Source organism: Peromyscus maniculatus, chromosome 22 (assembly GCF_049852395.1).
Source record: "Peromyscus maniculatus bairdii isolate BWxNUB_F1_BW_parent chromosome 22, HU_Pman_BW_mat_3.1, whole genome shotgun sequence".
NCBI classification, from domain to species: domain Eukaryota; kingdom Metazoa; phylum Chordata; class Mammalia; order Rodentia; family Cricetidae; genus Peromyscus; species Peromyscus maniculatus.
In genome coordinates, this window is record NC_134873.1 from 60,319,996 (window position 1) to 60,337,760 (window position 17,765).

At 36.7% G+C, this 17,765-nt stretch overlaps 1 non-coding gene and 2 pseudogenes across 1 annotated transcript; all 3 read right to left on the reverse strand.

The window, feature by feature from the left end:
- Positions 1-13,563: 13,563 nt before the first annotated feature.
- LOC121825224 (U6 spliceosomal RNA) lies at positions 13,564-13,672 on the reverse strand. Its single transcript, XR_006067353.2, has one exon. It is a non-coding gene; the product is annotated as a U6 spliceosomal RNA (small nuclear RNA).
- A 740-nt stretch (positions 13,673-14,412) lies between these two features.
- Positions 14,413-15,264, reverse strand: LOC102923949 (small nuclear ribonucleoprotein-associated protein N pseudogene; annotated as a pseudogene).
- Positions 15,265-15,397: 133 nt separating this feature from the next.
- Positions 15,398-15,914, reverse strand: LOC102923647 (SNRPN upstream reading frame protein pseudogene; annotated as a pseudogene).
- Between the last annotated feature and the right edge of the window lie 1,851 nt (positions 15,915-17,765).

Below are 17,765 nucleotides of genomic sequence, written 5' to 3' on the forward strand. Positions count from 1 at the left end.
TCATGTGTCATCATGAGACAGGGAGAAGTGCACCGCGGCTTATGTCTATAAGCCAAATTTCAAATGATCTCTTTCCTCTGCTGCTACTATCATAATAGATTTAAAGCAGATTCAGGCTTAATTTCACTTATTTTGGCATAAGCTACACTATTTTTATAGTCAATTCAACATATTTGTTGAAACATTAGACAATTGTATTTTCTATCTTTACTATTTATAACCTAAGAGATATTCTTCTGATTTATGAAATAAAGGGATTTCTATTAAAGAGAAATTACCCACAAGTACATACATACATACATACATTCCACTTACATTCTTTTAGTATAGTAGCAATGGGAATGAATAAATTTTTGAACTTCCTTACATCTATATCATAATTCTCCTAGTCTAACTAAACATAACTGTTCCCAATGAGTATAAGAGAACAAAAAAAAAAAAAAAAGACTTTCTTTCCTTAGCCAGAAACTGGCTAAAGTCATTCACTTCCTCATCCCACAGTTTAAAAGACCTAGTAACATACCTCAAATTCTTTACAGGAGAACAAAGCAAAAATCTCATGGAAAGAATTAATAACTAAGCATTGGTTTCCTTGAAAACAGAAAATTCAGTAGGAAATGGAAGCCACCTTCATATATTTGAAAGGTTGTATTATGAAGAAGTAATTAATTTATCTTATAAAATCTAGAACAAATAAGTAACTATTAGGAATAAGAAAAGTATGAAAAAAGGTAACAAATACCTTTGTAAATGATTAGTGTTTCCTTATGAGAGAATATATGAATATAAGGGGACTGGGAATGTAGTTCAGTGATAGAGCATTTATCTTGCTTTCATAAAACCCTGTGTTTAATCCCCAGTGCATACATACAAAGATACAAAATGGGGGTAGGAGGGAAATTCAAAAGGGAGGGAAAAGGAGAGGAAAACAAGGGAACATTGACATTCTTACCATTCATGCCAGGTGAATTGGAACTTGGTGAAATGTTGTTTGAATGCAAACATCATAATAGAGAGCTGGCCAAGATTATTCCTCCTGTCTCATTTGAAACTAGTGCTTATTTTTTAAATGGCATCTATTTAGTAAAATCTTAAGATATTGCACATACCTGAGATATCAATACTTTAGTTCAAACATATTTACAGGACAATTATCAGATCTGGTATAGAATAAACAAATTTTACCAATTTTCTTATAGCATGTTATTAATAACACTTACCTTTAGTATGCCCATGCTTTGAACAAATATAATATGATTGTCCCGACTATATTGACTCCTCTTTCAAAGGGTTTAAAATATTAGTATTCCAAAGATGCAGGAGATAGGTAGACTCAAGTTTCTCTGATCCCACCTGGCCCCACAGTCCTGCAGCCACTTATAAAATAATCACTCAGAGGCTTACTATTAATTACAAACTGTATGGCATATGGCTCTGGCACATTAATTACTAGCTCTTATAACTTAATTCAACCCATTCCTATTATTCTGTCTTGCCACGTGGCTTTGTGGCTTACCAGTACTTCACATCTTGCTTCTCATGGCAGTGACTCTCAGCATCTCCTCTGACCTTTTTCTTCCTCTGTCTCTTCAGTTTGAATGTCCTGCCTAAACTTATTCTGCCTTACCATTGGCCAAACAGCTTTATTTATCAACCAATCAGAGCAACACATATTCAGAGCATACAGAAAGACAGCCCACACCAGAGATACTTAATTTTTATCCTCAATCATTTAGTATATTATCAAATAATTGATGTGCTTAATTAAATTAAATGGATTATACTAGTAGAAAGATAAGATGACATGTTTTCTTATTGCTACTAAAGAAAATAATACTGAATACTGAAGTTACTACTTTAAAATTAAAAAACATTAATTTCTTCAAGGACTTTAATGTGTATACAACCTTAGAAATGTTCAGGAAGAGGAAGACTTATAGCTAGAGTTTTCCTGCCTTGCCCACAGTCAGGACAAATCTGTCACCCGCTAGTCCCACAGCTGCTCAGACCCAACCAAGTAAACACAGAGACTTATATTACTTACAAACTGTATGGCTGTGGCAGGCTTCTTGCTAACTGTTCTTATAGCTTAAATTAATCCATTTCCATAAATCTATACCTTGCCTCGTGGCTTGTGGCTTACCAGCATCTTCACATGCTGCTTGTCATGGCGGTGGCTGGCAGTGACTCTTCCGCCTTCCTGTTCTTTCTTTTCTCCTCTCTGTTAGTCCCGCCTATACTTCCTGCCTAACCACTGGCCAATCAGTGTTTTATTTATTGACCAATCAGAGCAATTTGACATACAGACCATCCCACAGAAAAGACTATTTTCTAGTATGTTACCTTTAAAATGTGAAGTTTTAAGACATGCTTCATTACATACTATGTGTGGAAATGGGCATTGAGTGGCAGTTTTGAGAAACATGTTCTTGTCCAAGTCCATTTTTATTAAGCTTAAAATTTATGTAGTTCTTATGCCAGATATGTCTGTAAATATCTGACTTAGGCATATTCACTCCAACTGTAAAATCTTCATTTTTTTCTCATGGTATACTTTAAGCATTAACAATTTAAAATAAAGTTAAAGTTTGATTTCTAAAGCATGGTTAATTGGAGAATCAATTAATGAAAGATTTAAACCACAAAAGAACTGTGGGATCATTTGATGATATTAAAATTAGAAATGCTTAGAATATACTTTATGAAAAATATGACTCAAAAAGGAAGAAAACAAATCTATGAAAAAATTTAAAAAGCTTTTAGTTCAAAAAATAAAAACATAATAAAATGTTTAGATTCAATTCATAAGGGAATTTTTGATATAAAAGAATTATTTCAGGGCATTAAATTTAGATATTTAATAATTTTATATCGCTGTGACACATGCTTGTTTCCCTTCTCCATGGTAGGGATGGAACCCAGGGTCTTGAGCATGTTACACAAGTGATGTACTGCTGATAGGCTATCAGAGGCCATGTTTGTCCATATGACAAACATTTTATTTTTCTGTTCAACAAAATTAATTGAAAGTGTATACTAAAGTGATACTTAAAAATTCTCATGTACAATTATAATCAACATATAATTAATCTTCTAATTAATGTAAAAATATTAGAAGAAGGGAGTCTGAGATAGAATTTGATCTTGGGCACTAAGGTTATAAGCTCCACATTATTAACTGCTTCCTCATGTTTATTGTTAATGAAGTTTTCTCATAGTTAATAATTTAAATATTTTATGGTTTTCCTAAAAGGAAGTAATTGAGGTTGCTTTGTAGTTATTGTTATTTATTCCTAGTTTCCTCCACATAACCAGGATATACTGTCTACATTTAATGCTGTAAAAAGTGAAACTCCAGGGCCAGGCAGTGGTGGTGCAAGCCTTTCATCCCAGCACTCAGGAAGCTGACCACATGAATCTCTATGAGTTGAAAGCCAGCCTGGTCTACAGAGTGAGTTCCAGGACAGCCAGGGCTGTTACACAGAGGAACTCTGTCTCTCTCTCTTTTTTTTTTTTTTTTAATGTAATACTATTGTATTAAAACATTTGCAGAACAGCACGATGTGAAATATTGGAGACTACAAAACAAATCAAGTGAAAAATCTCAAACAATCAAAAGTAGAGAAATGACAGGAATAGATCACAGATACAATAAAAGAGCAAGCACTTTCATTGGTGATCAAAGCTTTCAAGACAGAGCATAAAGAAAATTATCAGTGGACACTTTCCATGTGATGCTTCACCATACCCAGTAATGCTCAAATTTTACTCAGTTAACCATATGTAATCATGATCTTGAGAATAAGAATGAAACTATGATGGAAAACACTTTGAAAAGAAATGTGCTGTGGGATGTCTGTCTGTATGCTGTGAATATGTGTTGCTCTGATTGGTTGATAAATAAAGCTTCATTGGCTTCTGGCAGGGCAGGAAAAGGTTAGTTACATTTGAAGTGAAGATGAGGCAAAGAAGGGTGGAGTTGGGGAAGAGGTTGTGAGCCTGATGCGGAAAAAGCAACATGCCAGCAGACTGGTAATGCCATGGCCACGTCGCAACATATAGATTAGTAGGAATAGGTTGATTAAGTTGAAAGAGCTAGCTAATATAAGCTGACCCTAAGGCTATACAGTTTGTAAGTAATATAAGCCTCTGTGTGTTTTCTTGGGACCAGGCAGCTGTGGGATGCAGTTGCGAAAGATGTGACCTGACTGTGGGGCAGGGCAGGACCAGAGAAACTTCCACCTACAAATGTGGGAGACATAAACCTATTGTATTGGAAATATATAGGTTTTTTTTTTTTTTTTTTTTTGCACATGGACAGAGTCATTAATAAAAAAGCAAATGACCAATTCAGTGCAAAAGGAAATAACATACACAACTTGAGAGACTCATTATTAGAGCTTTCATGACTGTGATGGATGATGCTGGGAGTGCAGTTGGAAACAAGAGAAATGCAACTGGGCAGACCAAAGCTGGAGTTCATATTCCACAACACTTGCCAATTTTTAGAGCTAGACACAGATATTTGTGTGCAAAGACAAATGAGACAGTTACAGGGCAAACTGAATATGGATGGCTTAAAAGAACTAAAATGCAGAGGTCATGATAACTCCATTCAAATGCCTAGATGGGGCATTTAGGGAAAATCTGTGAATTGTTTGTTAGTACCGTTAAAATATTCTATGGTTAACAAGTCTTATGCTCAAGAGTAGTTGGCTGAAATAAATCAGACTACCTGGGCTGTGTGGGGGTTTTGTTTTTGTCTCAGAAAGAAAAATAATATGAAGTTTGGAGGGAGAGGAACATAGAGAATCTGAGAAGCTGAAGGACATGAAAATAATATCATCAAAATATAGTGCATGGAACACTCAAAAAAAAAACATAAAAATTCTATGATTAAAATGACTGGAGTAGTAATCATTGCTTTCACATAAGTGGAATTCCTAATCAAAATGTCCATGCTTTAATTCTGTGAAGAAGATATAGGTATTAAATTGATTGGAAAGTCAATAAGATTCTTTCTACCAATGATCTTCTATGAAAACTGAGCAATTGAAAAAAGAAAGATTCACTGTTAAAGTATAGATTGAGAAAAGAGGAGCAGGTGTTAGTCTACATTTTTAGTGGTCCCTGGGCTAAAAGCTTGTATGTGGTAAAGCAAATTTTAAAGAGATGAAGTGAGTTAAACACATAGAAGTAACATCTGCAAAAGCATCTTTAGGAAATTGCCATCAAAAGTCTTCAGTTCTGGAATTCATAGCTTTTCTTTTATGACTTCAACATATTTTAAATTCTACTATGCAAAAAAAATGAAAAGAATTGTATTAAATGTGACAGACTGTTTACTCTTACATCATTTATTTTAGCTAGGATTGTGTATAGCCTACAATTAATTTTACAATGAATCATGTTGTCATACTAGTAATGTATAATTAAATATAAAAGCTGAAGTTGTTAAAAAATATGTAAGTGTCATGAAAGAATGAAGATATTTATAATTCAGACCAATTTATCACTTAAGGCTTTTATGTATATATAGCAATTCAACTAAATTGTGACATGTAAGTAAAAACAAACAAACAAACAAACAAACAAAAAAAAAAAAAACACCAGGCAAAATAAATGGAGGAAAGAATTCAATAAAGACCTAAAAGGAGCCAGGGTACATACAATACAAAGAATAAGAGGAAGAGTGGCTTTAGATAAACTGCCAAGATTCAGCGTTTTTCCATTCTAGTGCAAAGTTGTGTTCAAAGAGAATGTTGAAACCAATCCACACACAGTAAGACTGGAAAGAAGGTGCAAAGGTGAATGTGGAAAGAACTATTAAGAGGTAATTACAGCATTTCAGGAAAGAAACTGATGAGATTTGGCCTACGAAAGTCATAGTTACACTGGAGTGAATGCATTAGCTTTGATAGATATGTAAGAAGGATTTTCCATTGCAAAGAGAGAAACAGACAAGGATTGTTATAGTTGCTGAAAAGACAATCAAGAAGAAAGGGGATAAAGTTGCAAGAAATGCAGAGGGAGGCAGGATGCAGAGATTCAAATTTCAGGCACTGAAATGAGTTGTATTTGTGCTCTTGAAGAAAAGTGTGCACATTACACACCTAATTACAACATGAGGCATGATGTCTGTTCTGGTAGCATCTTACTTATTATGATTGAAAGAGGACAGCTTGAATACCCTCAATCCATGTACCTTAAGGACAGACTGAGGTTTACCTGTAGACATACCGTGACTCTCATCTTTCATGGCGTCAACAAAGGATTAGAGGGCAGTGTATGACTCACTGAAACAATTAGCATTTTAACAATGACACCTGGCTTGTAAAAGGGTCCCCTTCAAATGATTGGGATTATTTTGGCTTCTGAGGCCCAAGCTTATCCTTAATCAATGACATAGGTCTAGAATCAGTGCTTAGAAGAGAAAATTGAACAGATATCAGAAAATGCACAGCAAGGAGGAGGCAATGAGTAACGGATGAGAGAAATACAAAGAAAAATGATAATGTTATATCATTTATTATATCATCACAAGTCTCATAAGTCATCATTTTAAGTGATTTTTATTTAATAACTCTAAAAGAAAAGAATTATAGGGAAATTAGAGAAAGAAAAAAAAGCTAACTTTACCTCTCAATTTTATAATTGAGTTTGTACCAGGGAGCAAGATAGATTCAGACAAGCAAAACAAAACATTAAGATAATGATTTTTTCTATGGCATTTTATTTTTCATTTATTTTGGAAACAGGAGTCTTTTCCTGAAAGAAAAAAATAAATTTTCAATTTCTTTTCTTTTTAACTATTTTATTTCTTGTTCTGCATCACTTCTGAAGCACACAAACACACACACATGTTCATGCACACACACAGACTTGTCTATCTTCATTCTTTCTAAATAGAGTTCATATATTTTTAAGCCTCTCATCTTCTACCACTTTCCATCTTCCCCCTGACCTACATAAGTCTGGAGGTATATTTAATATCTTTATTCCAAACTGCAGGAGAGTCACACAGGGAAGAATGGATAGAGAACACTCTAGTGCTGCAGCTTGGCTGAACTTGGTAATGGCTAGTAGCAACAAAGTTTCTGCTAACCCAAGCTAATTATCTCTGCATTATGAGCTCCCATTATTGGAACCTCCAGAAATGAAGTAACCTGTGTTACTTCATTGCCATTAGTCAAGATGTGGAAAGTGGAAAGTCAAAATAAAAAAAAAATTCTAAAAAAGAAAGAAAGAAAGAAAGAAAGAAAGAAAGAAAGAAAGAAAGAAAGAAAGAAAGAAAGAAAGAAAGAAAGAAAGAAAGAAAAAGGACAGTGTTGAAGGAAGAAGCCAAAACAAATAAAAGTTCCAGTTCAAGCAAAGATGTCAATGGTAGTTTTGAGGAAAAGTTAAATGGAGATTTGACTCATATGGTCATATACATATGACACGTTATCCACTCTCTTCTAGTCTCTGTACTTTTAATAACTCTTTTCTTTTTTTAATAATATTACATAATATAATATAAAGGAGAATACAAAAGCTAACACATCGGAGTTGGACAAGACAAACCAACAAAAGGGAAAAAGCCCAAGCAAAGGCACAAGAAACAGACCCACTTGTTCACACCCTTAGGAATCACATGAAAACACCAAGCTGGAAGCTGTAATATGTTTGCAGAGGACCTGGTGAGGACCTGTGCAGGCCCTGTGTATGCTGCTTCAGTCTCTGTGAGCTCATATGAGCTTTGATCATGTTGTTAACCACTCTTTCAAAAACATCACCGGACATGCTCTATTCCATTTTTCAGACTACTTTTGTTTCAGATTGTTCTTCCTGCTATGGTTCTGCTCCAGAGATTCGAGTTCCTACTAATCACTGAGGCTAGTCTTGTATCGCAGCTCCCACGGTGCAATTCTGTCTTGTTCAGATCCAGAGGGCACTGCACTCTACTGCACTAGGCAGCTAATTCTTTTCATTTCCCGCGATGTCAGTGACATTCTCTCATTAGCACACACTTGCTTTCTAGAACTTAGACCACATTGTAGCTATTTATTTGTTTTGTATTTATTTGGAAGAATCTGATTTTTCTACACCAATACAAGTTTAGATGGGCTGCTCTGTCTTTTATGTTCTTTATTACATGAACAAAAGCTCCAGTGAAAATTCTGATAGTTAACTTAATTGTGAACTTGATACGACCAAGAATCATCTGAGAGAAACCCTGTATTAATCAATTGTCTAGATCAGATCACGTGGACATGTCTGTTGAGGATTGTCTTGATCAGTAAGTAACTGATTCAGGCAGGTTGCCCTGTGGTAAGTACCAAACCTAGGCAGGTCCTGGCTTATAAAAGAAAGCTATCAAAATAATCTAGAAAGCAGGCCAAGGAGAAAGCCAGCAAGCAGTGTTCGTCTATGGTCCTCTCCTCCAGGTTCTTGCCCTAAACTCCCTTGATAATGGATATGACCTGGAAGTATAAGCCAGATAATAAAAGCTTTTCCTATTCTACTCTTTTCAAATACTCTTGTTTTTGGTTAGAGTGTTGTCACAGCTGTAGAATGAAGCTAGAGAAGGGTCCAACATACAAGGCATCCAGTCGACATTTTCTGAGTTAAGGGACAAAAGACATATTTAAATGAATGAAAAGATATTGAAAAAAAATGCCTAAAAGTGACATAAAAGATTCATGCAAAGTTCGCTCTGTAGTGATGTTAAAGGATTAGCTGACTCCTCTTTTTCATTCACTGTGCATGTGATGCTGATGTCACCACAGTAAACAGGGATGACAGTTGGAGAACTCTTCGTAAGTGAAATGTGTTTTGATCATGTTCATCTCAGGTCCGTCAGTATTATAGATTGCAAGTTCTGAGATGGTTAAGATTGGTGATTACTTTTCTCACACTATAATGTGCACAGCATCTTCCACCACTGAAAGCTAACCAGCAGGGAAGAAGTTTCCAGATCCATATAAGCTAGATTTTCTATGTTCCATGGCTCACTGTGGAATATTCAGTACTTGTACTTATGCATATTTGTCAACATTCTCAGTTAGACCAAAGGAAGCTTTCTATCCTTCTGAGCTTAACACTAGAAGAAGGAAGGCTATCTCAAATCCCATGGGTCTGAGGTGTTGGTCATTGATATGGCTGTGCCCAAGTCAATACACATTCACTCAGAAATTCATCCAGTCTTTACACATTCAATGAAGGCTTCCTTATCTCTTCACATCTATATAACATGGCTTCTTCAGTAAATAAATACAGGGGTAAACATTTAAGAGAAACTTGCACAAGCAAAACTCTACTATAAATACATTGGCCCAGTTGAAAAGGGCAGGTCTTTAAAATAGCCTTACCATAGATCATGTTATCTATTAGATTATAAAGTTTTCATGTGAAATTCAAGTTTAATTTTATAGTTATCCCAAACACACAGATTTGTTTCATAAATTATGAGTATTTGTTGAATGAGTGACTTATCCTTCACCAACTTGCTTTGCTCTTAAAAACAGTAATTTGCAACCACTTTAAAGTGATAAATTGCCATGGCAATAGTAGACTTGCTTTTAACCATTAAACTATGTCCTTGTCTAGTTAAGAGGAATATTTTAAGTATACAAATGTTTTTGATCCTGGAACACTAATATATCATTAAATTATTTACTAACCAAGGCCACATCACATCTTTGTCTTGAAAATCTTGAAAGATTTCTGGTTAATGGCCATTGAATTCATTGTCTCTGCACCTTTATCATTTTACTGAAATTATGTAGTGATGCTATCAATTCTCTGAAGAACACTGGAAAGAAGTGAAGACCTTCAGTGTGTTCATAAATATTTCATTTGAGTTAAAATAACAAGCCAGGTTTGTTCACTTTAATATATTAAGGTTTGTAGTTGATTTTTTTTTAACTCTGGGGGCCTTCCCGCCAGCTCCCAAATAAATACACGGATACTTATTCTTACTTATGAATGTCCGGCATTAGCTTGGCTTGTTTCTAGCCAGCTTTTCTAACTTAAATTATCCCGTTTCTCTTTAACTACGTTTGCCACTGGGCTTTTTACCTTTCTTTATTCTATATGTCTTTCTTTCCTTCATACTCAGTGGCTGGCTGTGTGGCTGGGTGGTTGGCCCCTGGTATCCTTCTCACCTTCTTTTCTTGCTCCTTGATCACTTCCCTAGATTTCTCCTCTAATTTATTTTTTCTATCTGCCAGCCATGCCTATTTCTCTCCCCTGCCTAGCTTTTGGTCATTCATCTCTTTATTAGACAGGTATTTTAGGCAGACAAACTAATACAGCTTTATAGAGTTAAATAAGTGCAACATAAAAGAATGCAACATATGTGTGCACCATTAAACAAATGTTCCACAGCATAAACTAATATAACACATCTTAAACTAATATTCCAAAATAAAGGGTTTTTTTTGGTTAAATTAAATTACCAAATTTATGCAGACTAGAAAAGTACTCTGTCTTCTGTGATACAAAAACTGACAACATTTAATGGTACAGAGCCTTGGGCACTTCAGAGCTTCTGTGTTGAACTGGACCCTTCTAGAGAAGTGCCTATCTGTACTATCACTACTTGGATTAATGGTCAGGGTGTTGATGAGCCCAGAGGTCCACGAAAATACTGAGGTTCCATGTCATAGAGTATTAAGGTCCTCTATGGATATTTGAAGTATATGAATCAGAAATGTTTGTATTGGTAGTGTTAGTTGTATTTCATTAATGGATATTTTTGATGAAGACAGAGATTTGTCATAAAGCAAGTTCCTAGGTTTGTGTGTGTGTGTGTGTGTGTGTGTGTGTGTGTGTGTGTGTGTCACTTTATTTTTCTTTATATTATGATTACATCATTATAGCCCTTCCTTTGCCTTTTGCCATCCCCTCCTATGTACCCTCCCTTACTTACATTCACATTCATAGCATCTTTTTCTTTAATTTTTGAGATATTGTTGGTATAAAAGTGGTGAGTGCATTTGTTCTTAAATATATGAATACAACCAAATCAATCCATATAATGTTACATATATATAGTAACACACACACACATACACACACACACACACACACACACACACACACACACACACACACATGATTCAGGGATGATCATTTGGTATTGGGCAACCAACTGTATACTCTTCCTTGAGGAAGAATATTTCTCCTGTTCTCAGCATTACTGTACTTACTTGTAGTTCCTTGTCTAAGGTTGGGGTCTGGTGAACTTTTTGCCTTCCACATCAGTATGTCTATTGGTGTCTTACTTGTTAAGGTCACATTTAGGGAGCCATGTTTATGAGACTTCACAGGTATAGCATCTGTGACATTTCTATGAGGCACAATTTCATAATAAATTTCCTATTCATGTGGCTCTGACTATTTCTGCCCCTTCTACAGTGATATTTGAGCCTTTGGTGCAGGTGTTGTGCTGTAGATGTATCAATTGTAACTGAGCTCCATAATGTTATATTTTTGCCAAGTGGGCTTGTCTATAATGGTCTCCATCCTGTTACTTCTACTAATACTTAATCACTTTCTTCTATATTGTTGGAATCATGAAGCACAAATCAATGCTCATTCCAGAGTCATGGTTTAAACTACTGTGAACTGAATGTAATCAAAGTTGTATGTTTTATTTTATGTCTGTATACATTGCATAAAGCTTTCTCCTAGGAAGATCAAGTTGCATCATTTTTGTGATTTTAGCAGTTCACAATATTATTATTTGTTATTTTCAGTCTATCAGATATATATTGAATTTTTGCACTTACCAAAACCTTTAGACTATATCCAATTATTATGCAGCCTAGATTGTAGCTGAAGATTTCCCTGGTCCTGCCCAGCCCCATGAATCCTGCAGCCACTTATGAAATAATCACTCAGAAGCTTATATTAATTAAAACTGCTCAGCCATTAGCTCAAGCCTACCACCGACTAGTTCTTACATTTAAACTCAGCCCATTTCTGTTAATCTATATGTCACCACGTGTTCTGTGACTTTACCTGTGTGCTGTTTAATGCTACTCCCTAGATGGTGGACTAGCGTCTACTGCCTCAGCCCTTCCTCTTCCCAGAATTCTCCTTGTCGCCTTATCCCACCTATACTTCCTGTCTGGCTACTAGCCAATCAGCATTTTATTAAACCAGTGTACAAAAGCATTATTCCACAGCACTAGATTACTTAAACTTTTTAATGAAATAATCTGTAAGAGAAAATTCCAATATTCATTATATAATAGAAAATCATTATCCCTTATGAGAAGTGAATAATGAAATAATATGCAATATTCACCTAGACAGCTACCAACAGATAGTTAAATATATTTGTTTAGATATTTTACATATCATATAATTCAACATATGCTGAAGGTATATGTGTATCTGTGTAAGTCAAACTAATGTAGTCTGAAAGTGATTTCAACTACTTCTTATGTACTCCCTAAGAAAAGACATTTTGTACAGAAGTTTCTGATAATTTTATCCTTTAATATTAGATTTATAATAGTGAGAATCAGACTAGATATTCACTGGAAAAAGAGGTAGAAAGCTTTAAATCTGCTGTAATCAGGGTGTAAGTTATACACAGTTGGCTAGTCTATATAATGTCTTATCCTCCCACCCACTTTGTTTTGAAACATTTTGTTTCAGTACCTGGTTTCCAAGCAGGTATATCTCCCAGCCAAGTGAAAGATGTCTTTTTTTAAAATTTGAATATTTTTTATTCATTTTATGTACCAACCACAGATTCCCCTGTTATCCTTCCTCCCACTCCCCTCCCAGCCTCCCCCACCAACCCATTCCTGATCCCCTCCTCCAAAAGTTAAGGCCTCTCATGGGGAATCAGCAAAGCCTGGTGTATTCAGTTGAGGCAGGACCAACCCCCTCCCCCTTGCATCAAGGGTGAGCAAGGTGTCCCACTATAAGTAATGGGCTCAAAACACCAGCTCATGCACTACAGATAGAGCCCAATCCCATTGCCAGGGGCCCCTTAAAGAGACCAAGCTACACAACAGTCTCTCCCACATGCAGAGGGCCTAGTTCAGCCCCATGCAGGTTCCACAGCTGTTGGTTCAAAATTTGTGAGTTCCTACAGGTTTGGTTCAGTTGTCTCTGTAGATTCCCCCATCATGATCTTGAACCCCCTTCCTCATATAATCCCTCTTCCCTTTCTTTGACTAGGCTTCTGGGGCTTGGCCTGGTGCTTGGTTGTGGATCTCTGTACCTGTTTCCATTAATTACTGAATGAAAGCTCGATGATGACAGTTAGGGCATTTACCAATCTGATTACCGGAGTAGGCCAGTTCAGGTACCCTCTCCACTATTGCTAGTAGTCTAGACTGGGGTCCTCTTTGTGGGTTCCTGGGAATTTCCCTAGCACCAGGTTTCTCCCTAACCCCGTAATGTCTCGCTCTATTAAAATATCTCTTTTATTGCTCTCTCACTGTGTTCCTTTCCCAGCTTGACCATCCCATTCCCTTATGTTCACATCCTCCATCCCTTCCCCTCTGTTGTCCCCCCTCACCCCGAGTTTACTCATGGAAGTCTCATCTGTTTCACCTTAAAAATGTGGAACACGGCACAAATTCGAGTGTGTCATCCTCGTGCAGAGGTCATGCTAATCTTCTCTTTATTATTCCAATTTTAGCATATGTGCTGTTGAAGCGAGCACAGTGAAAAGATCTCTTATGTGAGCACATAGCCTGAAAACAAAACTGACTTTATAACACATATGAGAGCATAACAATGGATTATGATTTTTATTTTTCACACATTTTTCTTGAAACATTCAGATTCAGATTTTATGTGAATCACTCTATTTTTTGCAACTGCACAGTTTTGGTTTCACTTGTTCTGTCAAATGGTTCCAGTTCTTTGTGGAAGCCATCCGTGAATATAAGGAGTGACATTTTTCTAGCAATGCACTTCACATTGCAGTAACAAGCCTGGGCTTTTCTGTGGAATGACCCCGAAATGGGTACAACTGGGAGTGATGAAGCTCTATCAAGGTGAATGAGTACTGTTTTATTAGATGAAGCAAATAATTTGCTCTGTCAATCTTTTTTTTTTTTCTTTTTTGCTTCAGTGATAATGGAGATTTTTAGAAACATGGGTAGTCTCTCACATCCCATATCTGATAAATATCCATTTGATACATCTACACAGACACACCGGATTTTCTCCTGCTGGCTTATCCTCCTCCAGAAGAATCTGAAATTCAAATTCTTCACATTATACCTGGACTGTATCCCTTGTGGGATCTGCCAATGCATTTTTGAGTTTTAGTTCAATGTAAAAGGAGTTGATATTCACAAAAGCAGATGGAATAGTATAATGACTATTCTGCCTTTATTCTTTTTCAGGGTGGCTAAGGATATGGATTTTGGCATAATTTCTGGACCCAATTCTCAGTTTTTTTCAACTGCTCTATGTATTTATTAGCTATAATTAATGCAGTAAGAGGGGTCAAAAAGCTTTCAGGCTACATAATTTCACAAGACACATTGCAGGGAAAAGGAAAGACTGATATTTATCAACCATATCTTAGGGTCTTGGTGGAGGTGGGCCTCTAATTCCTGGTGGAGGGGGTCTCATTCCTGGAGGGGGCATGCCTATAGGTGTCCCTTGAGCAGGGAGAAGGCCAATTGGTGGGCCCATGGGTGGTCTCATACCATTGGAGGACCCATAATTCCTGGAGGTGGGGTTGCTCTGCCTACAGGTGGAGGTGGAGTTCCACGTCCTGGTGGGTATTGGGTTGGGGCTCCAGCAATGCTGGCAGTGGCAGCAACTGCAGCAGCTGCTACAGTGCCTCTTCTTTGTGGAGTCATGACCTGCTGGGATGGACCTCCAACTCCTTGGATAGGGCCTGCTAATCCAGCAGGAGCTTGGGGAATAGGTATACCAGCTGGTACTCCTCTGCCAGCTGCCCTCCCACCCCCAGCGCCACCTGCAGCGCCAGCAAGTGGCACACGAGCAATACCAGTATCTTTAGGAGGTGGACCCTCTATAGTCATAGATACCAAGTTCTCTCCACGTAGCAAGACCAGACCCAAAACCCGTTTTTCTTCACGCTCTGGCTGTTTTGCATTCTTTGGCTTGATCTTTCTGAACTCATCACAATCACAGAGGATCGAATTCATATGCTTGTCAAAAGCCTTAAAGGTGCCAATGAAGATTCTTTCATCTTGCAGGATACATGTCATTCTATAGTCAATGTGCTGCAGCATCTTGCTACTCTTACCCACAGTCATGATTGCTGTCCCACAATAGCTGTTTCAACAGTAAAATACCGAGGCCAGCCTGGGCTACCAAGTGAGTCCCAGGAAAGGCGCAAAGCTAGACAGAGAAACTCTGTCTCAAAAACCAAAAAAAAAAAAAAAAAAAAAAAATCCTTAATACTGAGGGGAGGGCTATAAATAAAGGTGTGGATGCAGGTTCTTAGACACAATGTAAGCTTGACTGAAGCTTCAGGCAATGGATGGGTCCATATGTCTCCATCTCCATCCAGATCTAGGGGATCCTGATGCCCTCTCAGGCCTCTGCAGTTTCCTGTTTTCCTCGATTTCCACCACCTTGATGATTCAATACTACTTTAACCACCTCTTGGTGTCTCATCTAAGAACGCCTGTCTCAGTTCTGCCTGGAAATCCACCACAGGAACTTGCTGCTGCTGCTGAGAACGTCGTGGGTACAAGTGACACTCTTGGTTGCTCAGTGAGGCAGGCCTTCTACGTTTGACCTGGACTTCTTCCTCTGGCACGTGCTGTTCAGTCGTTCTTCTCAGGTGTAAGAGATCCCTTGCTCGCTCCATCGCGTTGAAATTGCTCCTCAGAACCAAGCGTCAGACATCTCCAGCTCCCTCTCCTCTCAACACCAGACTTGCCGAAGTGGCTCAGGTTTATCTCACAGCTCCCTAAGCATGCGTCCCACCCAATGATGCACATGCGCACATTTTTGCCCCAATGCCCCAATTCTCAGTTTTATCTTTGCCTACTGACATGCTGATATCAATTCCTAGCCACTAATCACTTTCCATTCTTTCAATAACATAATAAACATAATATATGAATTATTGAAATCAATATGGTTTAATTTTCAATCAGAGTATGAACTTGCTTTTTTGTACCCTCTAATGCTGTCGATTTACAGTTACTATAATGTTTATCCTGCATAAACTGTGTGATGCCTTGTGTTTCTCAAGTAAAAGTATCTCAAGTCTTATTAAGCTTCTCTTATTTCAAAAGAATATAAAAAGGGAAGCTGGTTCCACTGCTTGAATATGACCAAAAAACTACTAATCTTTCTGTCAAGAAGCTATGTGTGAAGGCTTATGGTAATGCATAAATGAATTCATAAGTTAATGAGTAAGTGAATTCATATAAGGAGAATAAATTTAATTTATTCTTATAGTTATTAATTGGGATTCCCTTTTTCTAATACTAGTTAGCTGCAAAAGCTGATAATTTAGAACTCTATAATCCTGATTAAGATTACTTTGCTTTATCACTCTTCAAAAATTGCAACTACTTTTCTTACAAAACTGATGTTATATGTGATGCTACATGATGATTATTGATGTATATTTTTATTTGTTATTTGTATACTTATATAAATTATTATGATGAGTTTGTGGGAAAATTTGCTTATATATATACAATAGATTTATAGATAGTTCAATATCTTTCAGAAAAAATAATTCAATAATAAACAGGAATGTTTAAAACATAAAGATATGTGGTTCAATTGTGTTGCTCCCAATCATATGTAGCCACTGAATTTCAAATATAAATGAACTTTATAATGGAAACAATAGTAAAATGGAATCTCCTGCACTTTTTGAAATTGCCTTAAAAATTCAATTCCTTCAATTATTAGCCATGTACCATGTATTTGGTAGCTACATGTAGCTTGTGGCTATCAGGCTGGATGATAGAGAAAGTTCTATTGATCAATACTAGTCTTTAATATCAGATAGGTTTGACATAATGTTCTAGTTCCAATTCCATTATCTGGATGATTTTTCAAGAATTTTATTTTTATGAAATCTGTTAAGTTCCATGTCATGGTAATCTAGAATTTTGAGATTGAATTAAGATCTCTAAGCTCTGGGTTATCTTTAGGTAGTTGTACAAAGACAATCAAGCAATTTGAAAACAAAAATGAGGAAAGCTCCAAAGATATGGCATCAAAAATCCAAACGATTTAATTATTTTTCTACAGTAACTCTTCATCTGCTACATATTCTATTTCAAGAAATCTTCCTTCACTCCTAGCAGAATACAGGCTTCTGCTTCTCATACTGATCCAGTGAACACTCAAAAGGTCTTTCCATCTTTGCTGCCATCCTCTACTCATGCACTGTTTTCTGTGGTCTGAGAGAATGATGCATGTGAGGAATGAAAGGACCTGGCTTCAATAAATATTAGGAACCAGAAATATTTTATCACATAACATGTAGAAGCTGTAATTTAAATCCAGGTCTTTGTTAGAGTGGTTTTCAACAAAATCTAAGAAGCCAACATTGGCATCCTGTGATTAATGGCATATGAGCTTCCCAAATACTGGTAACAAAGGCATGAGATCTCAAGTGCTGGGATTAAAGACATGTGACTCCCAAGTACCAGAATTAAAGGTGTGTGCCACCACTGTCTGGATCTGTTTGATCCAAGAGCCAAAGAATGGAATAGCATCTGTATGATATTTGCTTGGGAATCAAGGGGAGTAATTAAAAAGATATCAGCTCATCACCTCTTCACGTGCATAGC